Raw genomic sequence first — 15,174 nt, forward strand, 5'->3', positions numbered from 1 at the left:
TTATCAGCTTTTATATTTTTCTTTTTACAAGAGGTAGTCAAAGGCTTGTGGCAACCATCACAGACTGTAGGTTTTTCTTTATGCAAGAACATCATAGAAGCCCTACAACTTAGGTACTAGCATTTTCTACCCAAAGAAACTTCTGTCTTGGCTTTTAAATAATAATTTAATTTTAATTTTAATAATAATTATTAGTCTTTAATAAGAGAAATTCTGGAAAGAAAGAGCCTAACCAAGATAGAGCCCTAGATGATAAGACACATTTATAGAATACAAAGTATAAACACAAATAATAATAAAAAAGCAGCACAAATTCCATTATATTTTCTGTCCCTCACCTTGTTCTTCACTCAAATTGAGTGTCTTAGGATAGGAGATGAGAATTGTTGCCATGGTAACCCATAGTTCCTGATAGCCTTTTCTTTTAGCCAGTGCTAGGCTCTACACCTCTATTCTCAGTTCACTCCTTTAACATTCCCAAAACTAGGCCCTAGGACCACATGCCAAATTGTCAAGTGTCTAGGAGTAAGAGATTAGAGAACTCTCACCAGCATCCAAGGCAAATGAAAAAAAGAAACATCAGGAAGCAGTACAACAGTAAGCAAGAGAAACTCTGGGGATAAGGAGGCCAGTGCTACTAACTAAAGTATGAGCCAGCCACAACATCACAACTCTAAATTACTTAATTTTCTCAAACCATCTCATGAAATAGCAATCATGATTCCCACTATACTGTAGAGTGAAACAGATACTCAGAGAGGCAAAGTGAGTTGCCTAATATTGTACACCTGTAGGTTTATTTTAATATTTAAGGAAGATTCCCCAAATCTATCCTTTTGAGTTTCACTGGCTTATGGACTGTGTTTGTTTGTTTGGTTGATTGATTAATTTTTGGTAATTAAGAACAATAGAGAAATATTTCTTCTGGTCAATCTCTCTTTTTCCTAGGAGTAAGCCAACATGTTCAATTGAAAATGTTCAATTGGGGCTATCCTCAGACATCTTCTCCCTGCTAGACACATCTTCCTTCCCCATCCAGAGAACTTGCTTTATCATCCAAAGGTATCAGCTGTTTCCCTCTGCCCAAGCACTTGCTTATTCTATTCATCTCTCATCTCTCAGGCAATCCCTCAGTTTATCGTTCTTTAGGGGAACCTTAAGTCCTTGGGCACAGAGTAGGATGGAACACTTTCCTGGCAGAACCAGAATGCAGACTCTGGTATCTGTTGTTTTTGAATAACAAATTGCCATCACAAATATTACATTTTTAGAGACCCAAAGTCTAAAACACTCTATAGATTCAAGTACAAGTGTCAAGAGAGACATCCTCCCTACAGAGGTCGGAGCTGCCTGAGCAGACTTCTAGAGCTTTATTACTGCAAATTTCTTTATGCAAGACAACTTCTTACATTTCAAGGATAGTAATTTCAAGGTTTTTTTTTTTGGTTTTGTGTAGTGTCTTCTCTGTAGCTACATCTTCCTCTGTTCTTGTCATACAAGACCCTTGTGGTTATGTTGATGTCCTACTCATATAATGTAAACTAAACTCTCCTTCAAAGACATTAACATAATCACCTCAGCAAAGTCTCATTTGTCATATAAGGCAACACCTAAAATCTTCTGTGGATCTGTGGGGTCTTTATTTAGCCTATCACAGCATCCAAGAGTGTAGTTGTATACTTAGAGCTAGAACACATTGTCTGTTTCTGCTAGAGTAGTAAATTATGACCATAGGAAAAAATGAGAAGTCATGAACATGGAATGAAGTCAGAAAAGTTCTATAAACTTGAATTTTATAAAAAATGAAGCCAAGTGTGGAGCAAGTCTTTGAATGAAGTCTCTTTACATGCATGCCAAGAGAGGTGGAAAGGCAAATGAAGACTTACTGGGATTGAAAAACACACTTCAACATGTGCATCTTCTTTGTTATCTCTGTGTCTCTGTCTCTGTCTCCATCTCTCTCTCCCTCCCTCTCTCTCTTTCTCTCTCTCTCTCTCTCTCTCTCGTTAATTTTTGGTCAGGCGAAGGGTAAGAATGGCTCCAGAGGCAAATAAAGGTGCCTACAACTCTCCTTTCTTCTATCTTATATTCAATATTTCCTCCCTCACTCTTGCTACAAGTCAAGTTCTTTTTGCTGCTTAAGAAGTGTGATTATCAATAAAACAAAAAGACCACCAACAGATTGGGAAAGGATCTTTACCTACCCTAAATCAGATAGGGGAATAATATCCAATATATATAAAGAACTCAAGAAGGTGGACTCCAGAAAATCAAATAACCCCATTAAAAAATGGGGCTCAGAACTGAACAAAGATTTCTCACCTGAGGAATACCGAATGGCAGAGAAGCACTTGAAAAAATGTTCAACATCCTTAATCATCAGGGAAATGTAAATCAAAACAATCCTGAGATTCCACCTCACACCAGTCAGAATGGCTAAGATCAAAAATTCAGGTGACAGCAGATGCTGGTGAGGATGTGGAGAAAGAGGAACACTCCTCCATTGTTGGTGGGATTGCAAGCTTGTACAACCACTCTGGAAATCAGTCTGGCGGTTCCTTAGAAAACTGGACATAGTACTACCGGAGGATCCAGCAATACCTCTTCTGGGCATATATCCAGAAGATGCCCCAACTGGTAAGAAGGACACATGCTCCACTATGTTCATAGCAGCCTTATTTATAATAGCCAGAAGCTGGAAAGAACCCAGATGCCCCTCAACAGAGGGATGGATACAGAAAATGTGGTACATTTACACAATGGAGTACTACTCAGCTATTAAAAAGAATGAATTTATGAAATTCCTAGGCAAATGGATGGACCTGGAGGGCATCATCCTGAGTGAGGTAACCCAATCACAAAGGAACTCACACAATATGTACTCACTGATAAGTGGATATTAGCCCAAAACTTAGGATACCCAAGATATAAGATACAATTTGCTAAATGCATGAAACTCAAGAAGAATGAAGACCAAAGTGTGTGAACACTGTGCTCCTTCTTAGAATTGGGAACAAAACACCCATGGAAGGAGTTACAGAGACAAAGTTTGGAGCTAAGACGAAAGGATGAACCATCTAGAGACTGCCATATTCAGGGATCCACCCCATAATCAGCTTCCAAACGCTGACACCATTGCATACACTAGCAAGATTTTGCTGAAAGGACCCTGATGTAGCTGTCTCTTGTGAGACTATGACGGGACCTAGCAAACACAAAAGTGGATGCTCATAGAGAGCTATTGGATGGATCACAGGGCTCCCAAAGGAGGAGCTAGAGAAAGTACCCAAGGAGCTAAAGGGATCTGCAACCCTATAGGTGGAACAACATTATGAACTAACCAGTACCCCGGAGCTCTTGACTCTAGCTGCATATGTATCAAAAGATGGCCTAGTCAGCTATCACTGGAAAGAGAGGCCCATTGGACTTGCAAACTTTATATGCCCCAGTACAGGGGAACACCAGGGCCAAAAAAATGGGAATGGGTGGGTAGGGAAGTGGGGGGAGGGTATAGGGGACTTTTGGGATAGCATTGGAAATGTAATTGAGGAAAATACGTAATAAAAATATTAAAATTAAAAAGAACAAGTGTGATTATATATGGTAACAAATTGAGAATGGAAAAAAGCAGGAGAGTTCTCTAGGAAAGCTCTCACCTTATCCCATTGCAGGCCAGAAGAAAACTTTCCCCATCTAATGGCTTAGGGAATATGTGGCATTTGGCAGTATGTGTTAAACACAGTAACCATGAATTACAGGGCCATCCCTTGATTATCACATGCTTATATTTATTGGCCTTTAATATTGTGGTGTAATACACTGAAGTCCTCAAAAGGATTTACACACTTGCACAGTGATGCTTACCTTGAGGGACAGCATCAATTTCAATTAGGGGGAATTGGGCTAAAAGTTTTGGGGGAGTATGCAATGGGAATTGGAGGACTACAGCTTTGATACCTATAGAAGGACCTATTTGAATGTGAGTTTAGAGTATTCACCTCAGACTAAATTCTCATGGTCTTTGAATAGCAGCAGCAGCAGCACAAGCTCAGTAAGGGTTTGATTTATGAGCACAAGATGCAACCTTGTGAACTGATGGTCTTTTTAGAGTTAGCAGCTGGCTGTCGTAGTATTTTGTTCCTGTTTCAGGACATCATCTATTCTATTGTTCAATGCTCCTCCTTTTATAAAAGCACATTCTTCTCCAAGATTGACACCAGAGAGACAATTGTTTTCTCTTCATGAATGTGTTTGCACTCTTCTGCCAGACAATGAGAAGCTCTATCCAATCCAGAGGTAGGAGAGAATGTGGGGTGATGGCATCCTAGAGAAGCCAAGATAATTTCCAGCTTACTCCAAACTGGAAAAGCAGGGTAAGCTACATCTCTGGAAGGAAAAGACGACTGATCCACATACCAAGACCTGAATGGAAGTCTGGGAAATTGCCCAGGCAATGATGGTGGTGAAAAAAAAAAAAAAAAAAAAAACTACAGGCAGACTTGTTCTGGGGTGTTTTTCAGCAGAAACGTTGGCGCTAAACCAGGCTATCAGAGTTAGAAAAAAATGGGAATATGTAGGGAACAAATCTCAACAAGGTGAGTGATTTGGAGGATTAAGAAGCTTTAGGACTTGTAGGTCATCGGACAAAAAATAATATGGAATAATTGTGATGGCCTGATCTCTTGACTCCATGGAAGAACACTGAACCTTCAGTTACAAGGTCCAGGAAATATTAGAAATTGTTTTAACTCTCCAGGTCAGTTCAGTTGTACCTTGCTGAAATAATTTTTAATTGATTAGGAGGTAAATGGTTCACATTTCTCAGAAGTCGCTATGAAGACCAGCATGAATGGTATTATCACAGGACACATGTAAACATCATATTTTGATTTTTCACCTTGGTTGCTAGGAATCTCCAGTCAAATTTGTGGGTTTGATTGTTTTAGCATCTTGGAAGTACGATGGAGCAAAGGTGGGTTCAGTGTATTTAACTTACCTCCATCTTTCTTTTGCACTGCTTTCATTCTTTAGTAAAAGATTTCAGTCAAATTTTACCAAGGATTAATCCATTTGTAAATCCCTCAATCATTTTACAAAATAAGGCATAAATTAGCATTTAGATGCATGGATATTTTCTTTGTAGGCTTATCAAAGTACTCAAGTGCCTTTCCTTAAATTTAATTGGATGGAGCAATTGACCTTACCTCAAGCTATACTTACCTTTGCCCTTGCCATCTGTGGCTATTGGCCATGAGGGGGTGTCATTCAGTGTATGTGCTGCTGAAAGTCAATGGAATCTTTGCAGCAAAGGAAAGAAAATGCCACATTTTTCTAGATGCTTTTATTACCTATGGCATCGTAATAACACTTTCCTCAGGTTTCTTGCCTTGGGAACATCTAATGGCAAGATGCTTTTGATACTTCAGTAACTAAAGTTCCTTTAATGGAGTCCATGATGGACCTGCCTTGTTTTGTTCTATAGTGAAAAATGTTATAAGGAAGTTGCAGTATATATTTTGTTGGTAACAATGCCTTAAGCTATTAAGGCCATTTGTTATTTTCTGAAAGCAAAAGAGATAATGCTCACTAATAAAATTCACTGCACTGCAGTAGCTCTAAGTTTCTTTGCTACAAACTGCTCTGTAACTCTCAAATTTCTGGCTCCCTCTTCATCTTTCTTATTTCTTATGAGATGGATCCCACCCCCAGAGGGGTGTCACTGCTCTTTCAGTGCTGAGGAATGAATTTCTGAATCATAAGAACATCACAAATTAGAGCCAAAGTAACAGAGGACTCCTCCTTTACAGTCCCGCCTTATGGCCCTCTTGTTTAGTTGGCTTTCCCTGTCTCCCAAGTCCAGCCTCCTCCAGCCATTGATTCTGGAACCCTCGGAAGGGTTACCCTCTGTCCTTGACTCGTTTTTTTTTTCCTATTCTCAGTCTAGGATTCAGGCATTGAAGCTCCCTTAACCCAATTTCCCTCTGAATTGAAAATGCAAATGTGCTGCTGTATTGTTTGTGTTAAGTATTTACAAGAGGTTTTGTCCTGGGCACAATGGGGAAGCACAGGCAAGTGGGGGTAGGGGAGCATAATGGTCTCAGAATCAACAATCGGCAGTCAACAGTAGAGTGCTTTGCACCATGCAGACGGGTGTTTGGCATACGAAAAACAGAAGGGGTAAGTGGGGACAAAGCAGTGAGAAATATTGTGCATATTCATTCCGTTATGGAGCCCAGCTAAGCCAGATTGAAGAGCTGAGAAACATCACAGGTACAATTTGTAACACAGCCTAAATCTCCGGGTACAACAACTCTGCTGTCATAGGGACTGAAGCCCACAGTAATGGGAGAAAAGTGCAAAAGAAAGACTGGATTTTTCCATCTTCTTTTTATACCGAATCCAGGACATCAGGAACATGTAATTTCCCTCATATCTAATATCCTGTGATGTGATACAAAGGGGCCCTAGCCTAGTTGTACATGTCTAGGACTTCATCAACTTTTGTGCTAGTAGTTTACCTATACTATTAATTGAGGATGTTAGATTTTTCTAGTTTCTGTTCAGCTTTGACATCTAATGGATCAAATCCACTTGCGAGGGCTAAAATTTTATAACCACCGTCTGATTGGTCTCAAGTGTGTGAAAACAGACTTCACAGGGATGGGGGTGGGATACAATCCACAGATCAACAAATGATTTTTTTTTGTCAAAACACTAAAGCTATTTCTAGCTGAAATTCTCAGAAACACTATAGGAAATTAGTGTAACTGATTGATGTGATCTCATCTAATAGAAATGGGAGTTGAAGCTTTATCTTTCCAGAACAGGTGATTAGAGACAAATGAGGGACAGGTTTCCGTGGCAACCATGTGGCTATCAAAGACCCAAAGGAGGCCTCTGAAGGGGTAACTTTGATAAGAAATATAAACTCCCAAAGGGAAGATGTCACATTAGGTTCTTTGCATTTTAAGGATATCATGAAGTGTGAAAGGAAAGTAGGCTGGCTCAGTATAAATCTAGAGTTGTTCTATGATCTGAGATACTAGTACACTCTGTCGAGAAATAATAAAGGCCATTTCTTCATTAAAATACTCCCTTCTCTCTCTAACCTCTTTGAAGGAATATGACACTAAATGGCAGCAGGAGAATCTCTGAAAATTCTTGCAATCATGTCAGGGCCATAGTGTGCTGAGTGTGGATAGCGATGAACACAGTATACCTCTTAGACATTTCTCTTCTCCTCATCAAGATGACTTATTTTCTTGCAATTCTTAAAACCAATTGTAGGAACCCACTGTAATGCTGAGAGACGCATTGAGAGGAATGACTTTTGCTGAGAGAGGTGAAGCAGGATATACATTTTGTTTGTAAGAGCAGCATGAGAAAAATAAATTGTTTTCTCCCTCCCAGGAGTTTATAATTCTGTTCTGTGACAGCTCCCAGAGGATAAGAGTGCAGGTTACAACCAAGTGCTACTTTTCTTCTTACTCTGGGGACTTTTTCACCACTTACTCCAGCCTCTCGATCGCCCCCCTCCCCTTTATCTCCATTCATGAATACTATGAAGTCTCTGATTATTTACTTTCCCTAGATATTTTCACATTTTCATGGATCCTTTTTTCTCCACTCTTCCTTCAACACATACTCCCAAGGACTTTGCTGACATCTGACATGTCACATTTAATGAAATGTCTTCTTCATCTACCCCTGGATTCTCAGCGGCCTGCTGAGTTTTCTAATTTGGGCAAACTGTGCTAAGGAGAAGAATAGGGGTAGGCTGAGGGACTTGTAGCATTCCCTAAATCTTTATTATTTGCTCTTCCATAGCACTGACACACTATTTCTTTAAACTAGCCTACATAGTCGAATAGTTTCAGTCATTTCGTCCTGCAGATAATGGAGCTCACAAGATTCATAGTTATGTACCACAAAATTACAGTTCTGTTTGTGTGAGGATCAGGATTTGAATCCCAATCTCCTAGTTCCAAATGCATTTTGATTTTTGCTTCTATTCTGATAGGCATGTATAAGGCCTTGGCTGTTGGCACATTTTCTGGGACAATTATGCTAGTTTGGGCATCTGGAAGATGTGGGAGAGTACAATAGGCATCTTTGGAGATTCATTCTGATTGCTGTAATCCCACGGGTTTTGCAGTAGACCTTGGAGTTTCTAGTCAATTTTCACTAAAGACAATACCAGGTAATATGTTCTGTTTCCTATTGGAGAACATTCCATTCTTAATCTAAGCTTTAGAAAACTTGAGCCATGTGTTTTTCCTCTCTGCCTTCATGATTATTCATTAACTTCTTCGTGCCTTCATCTGGTCATTCATTGTTTTGTTCAAATTGAGTATCCCTTGACGGGGTAAGAACTATGCAAAGTTCAAGATTGATTGATGATGAAGTCATAGTTCCTATATTGTTGTAGCTTATAGCCTATTGAAAGATTCAGATACCTTAATAGATGATGGAAACATGAGATAGAAAGAGCTGATTTGCAGCATGGAAACTTTGACAAGAGTCAGGAGTGAGATCAATTGTAAGGAGTTTATCTTTGAAGGAATCTACGTTTCTCCATTTCCTGGCTTCCAGTATAAGCTCCCTCTTCATTTACCATTCTTTGTCTTCCAGAGTAGCAAATACTCTCTCACAATTTCATTTCTAAAATAAGAGTTGTTGTTTTGGGTAGAAGACAGGAAGGTATATTTGTCATATAAATCATCATTTGGAGTCTTTCAGAAAGAATATAATGCTCAAATGTCCTTTCCTATTGAACTTCTGGGAAATATTCTAAGAAATTAGCCCACAACCAATGAATACAATCCCCTTGAACAGAAATAGTCTCATATAAACATATCTAACAAATCTAGAGACCTTAGATTGCCTAGGTATATAAAAGAAAAAGTAAGTGGATGCATTTTACTAACCTCCTTTGTAAATAAATGCCCCTGCCTCAGGAAATGATCAGTAAGTGCTGTCCTCTACATAGCCCTCTTCCTGTGCCTCTCTCCACAGGGTGCACACTTATGTGCGCTATGGTGACCTGTCTTCTAAACTCCTTTCCTAAAGGCTGGTTTCCTCTGGTTGTTTTTGTTAGAATAGGTTTGATATAGAAATTCATGTTGTGACATGAGCGGCTGAAAACAACTTAATGCTGTGTACCCATTATAAGATACTTGCATTTTAATAAAGAGAAGCCACTCAATTTCATGACCTAAGTATCTTTACAACTTTTATGCCCATAATCAATTTACATTTCAAAAACTGAAAAACAGAGCCTCCAATTCTAATTCTGATAAGCTTACATTTGAATGGGGGAAAAAATAAGGCATGATAAATTTGGATTCTGGTAATTATTTGAGAATAGAGGGAAATTTTACATTCTGTGAAAAGTTCCAACTCTGTCATATGTGTGCAATATGACTTGTGTGGTTTCTCTCAACTTCTAGAAGTGCATTTGTCTCTAATTTCATCTTATTTCTTTGAAGATTGTAAGCAGTTTGAAACCAAGCAGGATGAGGTTGAGAATTGAAGGTACCCCACCATCACCTTGTTGATATGATGGTGGTGAAGATAATTAGTATAATATTATGGGTAACAAATGACCTGATTCTGATTGGTTGTTATCAAAGAAGTAACTTAGCTTCTCACTGTGTGTGGGTAGGCAAACTCACATATCATATGTGATATGCACATATGTGCAGGAGACCATGTCAGCTACTGTACATATTTGAGAATAAAGTGGATGTAGGAAGGGGCTTGCTGAATAATGAATGATGATAATAAAGGCTTACCATCCTGCAGACACCATGTGGAAAGTCCTTCTGTCCTTAAAAACCTCTGGATGTATCAAAAGATGGCCTAGTCAGCCATCACTGGAGAGGCCCATTGGACTTGCAAACTGTATATGCCCCAATACAGGGGAATGCCAGGGCCAAAAAGTGGGAGTGGGTGGGTAGGGGAGTGGGAGGGAGGGTATGGGGGACTTTTGGGATTGCATTGGAAATGTAAAGGAGGAAAACACCTAATAAAAATAAAAAAAACTCTGGATGAAGCAGATATATTATTTCTATGTCAAAGATGAACAAGTTGAAATTCCTTAAATCAACTGAAGAAAACATATAAAAGTCTAAGCATAATTAACCGTATTTTTTTTCCAAGACAGGGTTTCTCTTATAGCCATGGCTGACCTGGAACTAACTCTGTAGTCCAGGCTAGCTTTGAACTCAGAGGTCTGCCTGCTCCTGCCTCCCAAGTGCTGGAATTAAAGAGGTGCAACACTACTGCCAGCACAGAATTAATCTTAATTAATCTAAATCTTGTTCCTTTTTTCAATTTTTTATTAGATATTTTCTTCATTTATATTTCAAATGCTATCCTGAAAGTCCCCAATACCCTCCCCCCACCCTGCTCCCCTACCCACCCACTCCTACTTCTTGGCCCTGGTGTTCCCCTGTACTGGGGCATATAAAGTTTGCAAGACCTAGGGGCCTCTCTTCCCAATGATGGCCTACTACGCCATCTTCTGCTACATATGCAGCTAGAGACACGAGCTCTGAGGGTACTGGTTAGTTCATATTGTTGTTCCACCTATAGGGTCGCAGATCCCTTCAGCTCCTTGGGTACTTTCTCTAGCTCCTCCATTGGGGGGCCTGTGTTCTATCCAATAGATGACTGTCAGCATCCACTTCTGAATTTTCCAGGCACTGGCATAGCCTCACACAAGACAGCTATATCAGGGTCCTTTCAGCAAAATCTTGCTGACATGTGCAATAGTGTCTGCGTTTGGTGGCTGATTATGGGATGGATCCCTGGGTGGGGTAGTCTCTAGATGGTCCATCCTTTCGTCTTAGCTCCAAACTTTGTCTCTGTAACTCCTTTCATGAGTATTTTGTTCCCTATTCTAAGGAGGAATGAAGTATCCACACGTTGGTCTTCCTTCTTGATTTTCTTGTGTTTTGCAAGTTATATCTTTTTATTTATTTTTTTATTACATATTTTCCTCAATTACATTTCCAATGCTATCCCAAAAGTCCCCCACATCCTCGCCCCCCCCCTACCCACCCATTCCCATTTTTTGGTCCCGGCGTTCTGGGTATTCTAAGTTTCTGGCCTAATATCCACTTATCAGTGAGTACATATCATGTGAGTTCTTTTGTGATTGGGTTAACTCACTCAGCATGATATCCTCCAGATACATCCATTTGCCCAAGAATTTCATAAATTCATTGTTTTTAATAGCTGAGTAGTACTCCATTGTGCAAATATACCACATGTTTTTGTATCCATCGCTCTCTAAATCTTGTTCTAAAAGCTTTACTTTTCCCTTAACCACTAAACAGTCCTTCTTTTGAATGAAACTAGGTAGATGGATGATGCACAACACTCCAAGCCATGAAGAATCACAAAATTTACCAGTATTTTATTCTACTTAGTGGTAAGATTAGACAACACATTCTCCTCAGATATTATTATCCCTGTCCAATGTTACCAAAAGCAAGAATTACTGAGGAGCAGGAGAAGAAAAATATAATCAAATGATTGTTTGAGGAATGTTGTAGAGAGTACAAGTGTTGATCCAAGGAAGGATCTAGAATTTTAGTGATTCAAGACCATGTTTCCGGAGCTAAGGCACTTTTCAGAAAGGATAATTGAATATATTTTCAGGATTATACACAGAGCTTTGGAGATAAACAGTAAAACCTGTGAGAAACATATTTAATAAAAGTAATCATGATAGGTGTATTGTGAATTGTTTTCCCTTATGACTGTCACAGAGAAAATATCCAGTATTGTGATTACCAAGGTAATTTCTATTAAAGTTAATAGGTGTCTGGAGAAAATGATGTTTTGTTGTGTTCCATTCTACAGAGGGCAGAAGGTTCTGTTTGGCATATATAACATTTACAAAGGAGGTACTGATCTAATAATCCTCAAATAACAATCCTGGTAACATCACAAAATGCTTTCTATTGTCGGCTAGAACAAGTGAGACTTTGAGTATAATGGAGAGGCATTCCTACGCAGCACTCCCTGGTCTGGGAGACCAGATGCCTGGACTCCAATTCTAGTTCTGTCACTAATTAACTGTGTGACCTTGAAACACACAGTTTCTTTCGAGCTCAGTTTTCCTATTATAAAATGTTGGTGCCACAACAGTCCTTACCAGACCTTCTGGTCCCCTTCTCATTAATGTTCTTTTTAACTGTATTTTTCATTTTTCACAAGATGTGAAGCATTCCTCATTATAGTAATGTTGAAAAATATCCAAATCTCTACTAAACCTCCAAATTCACTTCAATTCCAAAGTAGAAAATATGTCTGCCATATATGATTCTATATGACTATTGTGTATCTAGAAACATGAATATAAGTGTGGCTTTGTATTTATTCTACATTTATATGTTTAAATTCAAATGATTTTCTGTAAACTTGTTTTTAATCTTTATTGCATTTATTGTGTCTCTGTCTCTCTATCTGTCTCTCTCTGTCTCATTCTCTGTCTCTCTGTCTCTTTCTGTCTCTGTCTCTGTCTCTGTCTCTCTGTGTGTGTGTGTGTGTGTGTGTGTGTGTGTGTGTGTGTGTTTCTCTCTTACTATGCTCATCCCAGGATCAGTTTCAATGACAAGAGCCTTTATCTGCTGATCCATCTCACTAGCCCATTAAGTTACATATAAATCTATTTCATTGTTTCAAACTGCACAAACCATCAATTGTTTTGGACATTCTACATTTTAACATTTCAATTCTGTAGACCACGACATAAAACTTCTCTCTAAACTCCTAGTGTGAATTACACATCCATTAATTGTTTTACAACATTATCAATATTTGAGAAGGTAAGATATCTTTAGCTGCAAGACTTAGAGGTGAGACAGTTGTTACGTTTAAGGCTAAGTATTTTCTCCTGTTTGCTATTCATTTGTCTTTCACTTTTGTTGGTAACTTGCTCATTCATATCCATTGCTTGTGGGATTCCAATAAATTATATGCATATTTTGATGCTCATAGTAAAATTTTTACTTTATATTCATGTAAAGTATGCAAATATCCATATATCAATAAATGTAAAGCAATATCTTGGTTGTATTTTTTATTACATATTCCAATCCAATTTTCTTCTTTTATAGTGAATCTTGTGCAGGAGTTAAACACTCTCAACTTTATTTAAACTTTATTTCAGTTTTCATTTGATTTCTTGGTTGAAAACCTTTTCTGTTCCTTATATTCATTCTGTCATATGTTTTTTTCTACTAAATTACTGGTTTTGCATTTCTTATAAAAATTGTATGTATAATAAAAGATTATAAAAGTTTTTATAAAGTATTGTAAAAGAATTTTATTAATTATGTGTACACATATGTGGCTGTGCATGTAAGCACATGTTCAGACTCTGGTCAGGAGGTTGCGTGCCCTGTAGCTTGATTTTTAGATATCTGTGAGCCACATTACTTGGGTTCTGGGGACTGAACTCCGGTTCTCGGAAACAGACTTTGTGCTCTTAAATTCTGACCTATCTTTCTAGTCCTTGGTTTTGTGTTATTATTAAAGATTTTTACCCATTAGGAATTTTCGTTTGTATGAATTATAAAGTATGATCTCTATTTTTGTTTCTGACTATCTAACCCTAACTCTTTATGGCTCTTTTATGTAATATATGTATACACATCTTTTCTAATTTTCAAGTTTCCTAACAGTGTGTATTGAGAAATTCATACTCTCCCCACTGATTTCAGATGCATCTTTCTCAAATACTAAATTTTCATTTATTCACAAAGCTCTGGGGCATTATATTCTGCTTTATTGACCTCTTTAGCTATTCTTGTATTGGTAAAATTTATTGCAATAACAGAACTTTCTGATCTTTTTTGATATCTGAAACAATAAATTTGGCTTTGTTTCTTTTGCCATGCTATTTCTATAATTTCTATTCCTGATCAATTTTAGGATTTACTTTAAATTCTACAAACATTACTACCTGTAGTTTGATCATAAATACCTTTAATTTATAGAGAAATTAAATTATAAATGATATTGTTATATCAATGATTCATTCCAAGTGTAGGTATTATATACCTTAAGTTATTAATTATTCTTTAGTACATTGCATACAATGCCTTAGATATTTTAATATGACCTATAAGGGTTATGTGAGTTAGATGTTTTATTTTATTTTTTATTTTTATTTTACTTTTTTATTAGGTATTTATTTCAGTTACATTTCCAATGCTATCCCAAAAGTCCCCCACACGCTCACCCACCCACTCCCCCACCCTCCCACTCCCACTTCTTAGCCCTGGCATTCCCTTATACTGAGGCATATAAAGTTTGCACGACCAATGGGCCTCTCTTTCCACTGAAGGCCAACTAGGCCATCTTCTGATATATATGCAGCTAGAGAAACGAGCTCCTGGAGGTACTGGTTAGTTCATATTGTTGTTGCACCTATAGGATTGCAGATCCATTTAGCTCCTTGGTTACTTTCTCTAGCTCCTCCTTTGCGAGCCCTGTAATCCATCCAATATCTGACTATGAGCATCCACTTCTGTGTTTGCTAGGCCCCAGCATACTCTCACAAGAGACAGCTATATCTGGGTCCTTTAGGCAAAATCTTGATAGTGTAAGCAATGGTGTCAGCGTTTGGAAGCTGACTATGAGATGGATCCCCGGATATAGCAGTCTCTAGATGGTCCATCCTTTTATCTCAGCTACAGACTTTGTCTCTGTAACTCCTTCCATCGGTGTTTTGTTCCCAATTCTCAGTAGGGGCCAAGTGTCCACACTTTGGTATTCGTTCTTCTTGAGTTTCATGTGTTTTGCAAATTGGATCTTATATCTTGGGTATTCTAAGTTTCTGTACTAATATCCACTTATCAGTGAGTACATATTGTGTGAGTTCCTTTGTGATTGGGTTACCTCACTCAAGATGATGCCCTCTAGGTCCATTCCATTTTCCTAGGAATTTCATAAATTCATTCTTTTTAATAGCTGAGTAGTAATCCATTGTGTAAATGAACCACATTTTCTGTATCCATTCCTCTGTTGAGGGGCATCTGGGTTCTTTCCAGCTTCTGGCTATTATAAATAAGGCTACTATGAACATAGTGGAGCATGTCTCCTTCTTACCGGTTGGAACATATTCTGGATATATGCCCAGGAGAGGTATTGCTGGAT

The sequence above is a fragment of the Mus musculus genome, chromosome X (assembly GCF_000001635.26).
Source record: "Mus musculus strain C57BL/6J chromosome X, GRCm38.p6 C57BL/6J".
NCBI classification, from domain to species: domain Eukaryota; kingdom Metazoa; phylum Chordata; class Mammalia; order Rodentia; family Muridae; genus Mus; species Mus musculus.